The sequence below is a fragment of the Juglans microcarpa x Juglans regia genome, chromosome 3D (genome assembly GCF_004785595.1).
Source record: "Juglans microcarpa x Juglans regia isolate MS1-56 chromosome 3D, Jm3101_v1.0, whole genome shotgun sequence".
Classification (NCBI taxonomy): domain Eukaryota; kingdom Viridiplantae; phylum Streptophyta; class Magnoliopsida; order Fagales; family Juglandaceae; genus Juglans; species Juglans microcarpa x Juglans regia.
The window spans coordinates 23045922-23053485 of NC_054598.1; the positions used below are offsets into that span (position 1 = coordinate 23045922).

Consider the following 7564-nt stretch of genomic DNA (forward strand, 5'->3'; position numbering starts at 1 on the left):
TAATTTATCTCCGATGATGTAAAGGGCCTCATTTGTGCACAGAATTGGCTTCATTTTCCTTCTACTCCATTTATCCTTAAGACTTTAATGGATGATGTGGAGGATTTTGAGAAGCAGCTAAATATGGATATGTAACAAATTTATTTCCTTTTATATCTTTTAATGATTCATTGATTTATATGTTATATAAATTTATATAATTTTTTTTGTTTTATCTTTTATGTATAGAACTTGTTAGGGATGTTGAAAATTCTATGAATGCGTCGAATATAATGTCTACACCCAATGTAGATGAATGGAGTGAGAAGAATATATTATTATACTAGTTATTTTTGTTAGCATAAAATAAAATTTTAAACTAAGACATTTATTATTTGTTTGCTATGTTTTTGCAGTAAAGTTGGGAAAACTTGGAGTTTTGGACTTGGAGACTGTTATGACATTTTTTTATTATTATTTAGTCATTTGTAATTTGTAATATCACTTTATAAGTAGGTGGATTATAGCTAGATGAATGGATTGTAAATTGTAATAATTTTTATGTGTCATTTACTTTACTTGGTTTTTTAACTTTTTTTTTTCTTTTATTTGGAGTTTGGATGATTAGAGATTTTTTTAAATTTCTTTTTCTCTATTTTTTGTTTTTAATTTTATTAATATAATTGATAACCTTTTATGAATGGATATGGATAATTTTTATTTTATTTTTCTCTTTTTTCTATATTTTCTATTATTTAGAGTTTGGATGTTATTGGCATATTGCATATTTTTCAAGTTTTTTTTTTCCTATTTTTTGTATGTTAATAATAATTTAGGCTGAAGATAGGATAAAAGTAAGGACTTGGGCCAAATGGATTGAATGTGAAAAAATTGGCGCATTTGCTAATGGTCGGACCGAACCGATAGTCAACAATCCGGTCTAGTCCGTATATGAATTCGGTCCGGTCCAATCCCAAAAATCCTCTAGGGACCGACCAGACTAGACCAAATTAACCCTTAATTTTTTGGAAACTTTTTCTTCTTAAATAAAGGGATTTTTCAGGAAATATACAAAAATACCATCGCAAACGAAAATCAAATAAATTTGGCAGGGTATCTGATGATTTGAGGCAGTGGCTTCTGAGTTGCTCCATTTCCTAAGGCCGATTCTTAAAGCTGAGATCCATCGCTTCTCCAGTTTCAAAACACCATGCAAAATGCATGCAGGGAATGGGCAATAAATGTTTGTAGCATTATAATTGGTACCCTGAGGGACCTTTGGTACTTAAAAGCATCCATATCGAATTGACAATAATGCAGCTAGTAACACGAATTAATGCTAAAATTTCAAGTTGCCTAACGAATGGAAGTGATTCAGTAGATGTGGTACTAACAAGTTTCCAAAAGAATTCTATTACCACGTATCCATGCCTAGGCTCTGTGTATAAGAAATTTTTTAGTAGGATGCTGCTGGCAATCTTTGTACACTGGCCAGTCATAACTACTGCACCATGCATTGGCCTGTCAAAAGGAGCATTCTCCAAGTATTCTTTCAGAAGTAAACTGGTGGAAATTTGTCAACCAACTTGAAGTCACAAATCTAACAGCATTGCTATACAGTTTCCTTTCACAAGGGCAGTGGGGCTCTTTCAATGATTTTATGTACGCTCAATTTACCGAACTTTGCCAAAGTCTCATCCAAATCTATAATCTAGCAAAATCATTAAATGGGTACTCCTAACACGAGCAGATCTTGGTCACTTCCCAGATTCCATGGCTCCAACACAAGCAGCCTCTGGTTTCTCAGTGAAATCCAAAAGTTCAGCATTCCACTCTAGCTTCATCCTGTCAATCAAAACATTGTTAGATACTCATACAGCATATGTTTATGGAAAGAGTAAATGAAATACTCATATACCTGTTTTTCATATTGGAAATATTCGTTCTTGAGACATTCAATTCCACCCACAGCTCCATGATCTGCCCACGTGTATTACTTCTTGAGACACTCGTTTCTACCAATGGTCACATGCAATGTAAAATCAAAGTTTATAACGCAATATGTGATATTGTTATTGTGACTTATTTTAAATAAATTAAAGCATAAATCAACTATACTATAATAAACAATTTAAAATACTAATATATATTTGGTTTTACCACACAAATCAACTGTACTCACACCAGTTGCTTGGTCCTGATCAAAATTTTAGCCAATAAATGCTTAAGCTGAAGATGAAGGAGGACGATCATCTAAAAAATATGAAGAAATTGAGTTAAATGAATAAGTGAATAATAAAAAAAAAAAAATTCAAGTTTCAACTAAATTTGTATATAAATTAACCTCCAAGGTAAATGTCTTCAAAGTATTCCTTCAGCTCTCGAGCGTTGATTAGCTTCTCTCTTAACCAACTTTGGGTGCAAATGAGGGCTTCAACAGTCTTTGGATCCAATGAACTTCTAAAGGGATCCAAGATGAGTCCCTTGGCACTAAACGCAAACTCCAAGGCAAAGGTGGAAATGGGGTGGCTAACACATCACGTGCTATCTTTCCAAGTATAGGATATCTAACTGCATTCATCTTCCGCCAAGCTAAAATATCAAAATTAGGTGATCTTGCTTCAAGCCCATCTAGCAAATACCAATCCAACTCTGATTTGAACTCCATATGATTCTCCTCCTCAAGGAATTGGTTTAAAAGAGAATCAAACTGAGATGAGACTGGACTTGAGTCATCAACAACATTTAAGGAAGTAGCATTGAACCTTTTTTTAGCCATATCAGAACTCCCATAAGTAACCCCATGAAATGTATTGTATTCCTCAATCAAACGGCTCAAAAGGAGTCTCACCTCCGCCTCTATTTTGTCTGCCAACTCGTCTCCTTTGTACCTTTTTAACCAAAATGTCATGGCCATTATCTTGTATCATGGGTCAAGAACAAAAGCAACATATATCATCAAATTGATCCTATCAATGCTTCCCCAATATTTGTCATATTTAATTTTCAAATTAGTTGCCATGACATTCATGATAGGATCATTACTTTTACACATATCATTCAATACGTCTTCAAGAATGCAAAACTTTGGAAAATATGTATTGGCAGTAACATACAGAGAACCAGAAATATTCAATGTAACATCATAAAAAATTTTCAGCAACTTCGCAAAAGTTCAAGTATTTACCCAATCATCACATGTAGGGTTAGTGAATTGAGAATCCTCAGACGCAAATAGTTCAAATGCTTTTTGATATTTTTGTGAAATATTCAACATCAAGTATATGGAGTTCCATCTAGTGAGAACATCTAAGACCACCCTCCTGTTAATATTTTCCCTATCTGCATAATCCATAAATTTGGCAAACCATTCCGGTGAAGATATCACATATCTACCTGCATCCCTAATACTTGTTACCGAATCATTGACATCTCTCAAACTATTGGTTACAATATGATTCAATATATGGGAAGCACACCGCAACTGAAGAAATTCACCACCCAAAATGGTGCGATTCTTCTCTTGCATCTCCCTTCTCACATAATTAATGGCAACGTCATTAGAACAAGCATTATCAACTATGGTTATTAAATTTTATCAATCCCCACTCTACCAATACCGACTCCAACATAGTCCCAATGGTATCACCCTTCTGGTCAAGAACTACGCAAAACTTAAGGATTTTCTTATGAAATTCTCAATTGCAATCAATGAAATGTGCAGTGATGCACAAATAGTTCAAAGTTTCTTCCGATGTCCATGTTTCAATGGTAAGACAAATCCCTTGGCCCCTCAACAAATTCTTTAACTTTCTCTTCTCGTCCTTGTACAAGTTCATACAATCTTTTCGTAAGGTGGCCTGTGATGGCAATGTGAACCTAGGTTCCAAGTTCTCCACAAGCTCCACAAACGCTTCATGCTCCACAATCCTAAAAGGCAATTCAGATGTAATAAAGAACTTAGCCATTGCCACCCTTGCTTCTTCTGGATCATACTCCACTGATCGTTGTGGGAGGAAAGAGAGAGGGCTTTGTGTATTTGAGAAGGAATGCATTGGAAGACTCTCATGCTCCTCCACATCTATAGGACCAGAATTAGAGTCATCACCACTCCCGTGTGTCTTACCAATACTATAACCCAACGTACCTTCCATCTGTTATTGCATAATAACATAACCAACCACCAAAAGATCAACACATAACAACTTATCACAATTTAACAAAAAAAAAAAAAAAAAAATACAAGAAGCTGAAATGGCATTCAAAAAATATTAAAATAAATCAGGAAAAAAATTAAAAATCTATGTGTAATTTGCAAGCCCATACTCAATTGGGCGTTTCCTTTTCAAGCGGTGCCTAAGAACACTATATACGAAAATGTTATTGACGTGAAGTTGAAAAACAAAAAGGTCTACCATGTAAACTGGAGAAAATTCCAACGGTCAAAAAATAAAGAAGCTTGAGTTGGGTAGTATAGCTTATTTTGAGATGTTGATAGTGTAGCTTTTAAAACATGAGTTTGACAGTATATATACTTTGAACCTTTTAGAAGCTCCCACAAAGTGACTATCTTTTTTTTTGTACAAAGGAAAAAAAAGTCATCCACACAACTAATGAATTAAGTAGTGTATTGTGCTAACGGTAAACCCAAGAGTCAGGAGATTTGAAACTTGACCAACAACATTGGAAACATTTTCTCTCATAAAGTAAGATAATCACAAGGGACAAAGCATAACTAAATATGTACACCAAAGAGAATATAGCATTTAACTTATCCTTCCAACCAAAAAAGTTGTCTATTTGATTTGGCGTTGACAATGAGCAGATGTGCTCAAGAAAAGGCACAACATTTTTTTTCATAGGCAATTATTTTCTTTGAGGACACCAAGGCCACGTGCAAGGGATTGAACCCTTGAGATAAGGATACCGGGAGTATGGCTTGAAAAGGTACTTATATTTGTATAATTTACAGCTTTTTTGTACTCTGTAGCATTTTATTATATTTAAAGAGTAGGTTGAGATATTATGAAGGCTAATAAGAAAGATTTAATTCACTGAGTTTACACAGTGGAAGGAAATGGAGAAGACTATTAAGGTATATATGTGGGGTGGTTGGAGTTTGCCCAAGAATCACCAAACAGCTCATAACAGCTCATGAGTAGTTGGAGTTTGGTATGTTACTGTTATTTTTTTTTTTTACCAGGGTATATGATTGTTATTGGAGGTTCAAAGATACTTTTGACTTTCGAAATGTTTTGAACTGCAATATCAAAATGATGGTTGTCTGATGGGAAGATCCTAACTGGCATGTACTATAAATTGAATACTTTACAGCAGAAAAGAATGAACGGATGCCTATGAGCATGAAAGGGATTGTGGGGCATATAAACATACTGTTATATATTACTATGTTTGCAATATGCAACATCTTATGATTCTTGACTAAGAGAATGCCTAGAGTTCGATGTGCCACTAATGTTGTAGAATTAAAATGGTTTCGGAATGTGAGAGAAGGGTCAAATTAGCCCTTAAACTTCAACTTGAGCAGAATGGCTCCTATAGTCCTATTCTCCAAAAGTGAGGAACTGTTAACTTCTAAAAAAGTGGAATTTTTTTCCTTTTTGTTTCAGGATATTGAAAATCCACAAAGAAGCCATGGAGTGTGATGGACCCAAAGAAAGTGATGACATCTTGTGTGGGACATGGCAAAGTAAAACATGATGTCAAACTCAACAGAATACTTTCTCAAATCTTTTATTTTCTCGCAATCAGCACGTATGATTCTGTGTAAAATTGTAATTATAAATAGCATTTTCCTTCTTGTACATAGAAGTTAGACCCAGGCGTCTGCCAATGGTAGTTGTAACTGTTTACAAGTAATTGAGTTTCTGATTGTAGTATAAATAAGGCTTGGGCGGAAAATGGAAGGGCAAGTAAGAAGTTTCTTGAATTGCATTCTTGTTTCAGCAGGTTTGAGCTCCCTCAAAGAGTTCAGTCAATACAAGTTCCAGATTTTTCCTTCGATTCTTCATTTTTTTCTCTCATTTTCCATCTGATTTTATTTGTTCCATCTGATTTTCTTGGTTAAATTCATGAGAGTGTATCACAAACCAGCAAAACTCCAACCAAACCACACATAAAAGAAGAAAAGCACAGTGACTTCATTTTGCACACAGAAAACCCAAGGTTTGACTTCATTTTATGAGAACCATAACGAAAAAAAAACCCCCATAGTTTGGCTTCATCTCCTCAAACACAATGTTTTCTTACAACCCATTTCAAGTCGGGTCACTCAGTCATGGAAAAATGTGCTTCGACCTCCTTTGATTAATAAATTAAACCTCCCCCAATCATTGCTAGGAAAATGCCCAAACGCCAACCATACATACACAACAACATCCAATTTAGATTCCAGAAGCCCAATAACCATTGAACCAGCAACAGCAATCAACATTCAGCACGACAGAAATAGAAGAAATGATTGGTACATGCCCAAGAAATCCACACAGTGAGCAAACTGGAGGCTCCAGCGAAGAGAGTCGGCTGCAGATGAGACGGTGTACGGTTGGTCCAGCTCGAGAGAGGAGATTAGGGTATACGAAATGAGGAGAAGGTTGCAGGATGCGACTTCATTTGCAGTTATGTTTACGTGGAACGGTATTTAATTTGGTTCTTACATCAAAACGACACCGTGTTGAGGCCCACAATATTAGGATTTCATTTCGTTAAGCAGTGTAGATGAGATAAGATAAGATATTTTATTGAAAGTTAAATAAAATATTATTATAATATTATTTTTTTAAAATTATTTTTATTTTAAAATTTAAAAAAATTAAATTATTTATTATATTTTATATGAAAATTTGAGAAAATCGTAATAATTATATAAGATGAGATAAAATGAGATAATTTAGTTTTGTGTAACCAAAATAGCCTTAGATATTTCTAATTTGAAAACTGCTATAGATACAAATAGATTATACAAAATAAACTCAAAAACTGAGGTAATTTTATAGAATCCGTTAGATCTACTTTATAATAAAAGTAATTTTACAATCTAACATACTACATTAAACTACATCAGATTGTAAGTTTACTTTTATGTAATTCATTTGCGGCTAAAATATTTTCTAATTCCTTATCTAATATCTAATATCTAATATCATATTTTCTTAATAAATAAGTATATATATTTTAAGGTTTATTTAAAAATCTTTACACTATATACTATTCAAGTGATATAATATGATTTATAAGATTTAAATTGATAATGTATAGTGTAAAGCTTTTAACTCTCTTGAAATAACGTTGTTTGTTGCGGCTTGGTTCCACCACAATGCCCGCCGCAAAGGAGGTTCATTTATTTGAAAATTGTCGGTGGCTCTGTGTTTGCTAATTCTTTTGATTGGAGGGAGCCTAAATGCCATTGAACCATTGTCAAGTTCAAGTTAATATGAGGTTTCGATGGATTAGTTATCCTAAAATCAAAATATTAATATAATATTATATATTTATAATATTTTAAAAAAATTAATATTTTATAAATATACTTATATATTGCAAATACACTTGTATCCTTTATTTA

At 33.6% G+C, this 7564-nt stretch overlaps 1 long non-coding RNA gene across 1 annotated transcript; it reads right to left on the reverse strand.

The window, feature by feature from the left end:
* Positions 1-1284: 1284 nt before the first annotated feature.
* On the reverse strand, positions 1285-6639 carry LOC121255829. The gene is made up of 4 exons (XR_005938859.1): positions 6468-6639; positions 2324-4133; positions 2162-2232; positions 1285-1824 (listed from the first exon to the last, which is right to left on the reverse strand). It is a non-coding gene; the product is annotated as an uncharacterized LOC121255829 (long non-coding RNA).
* Positions 6640-7564: the final 925 nt, after the last annotated feature.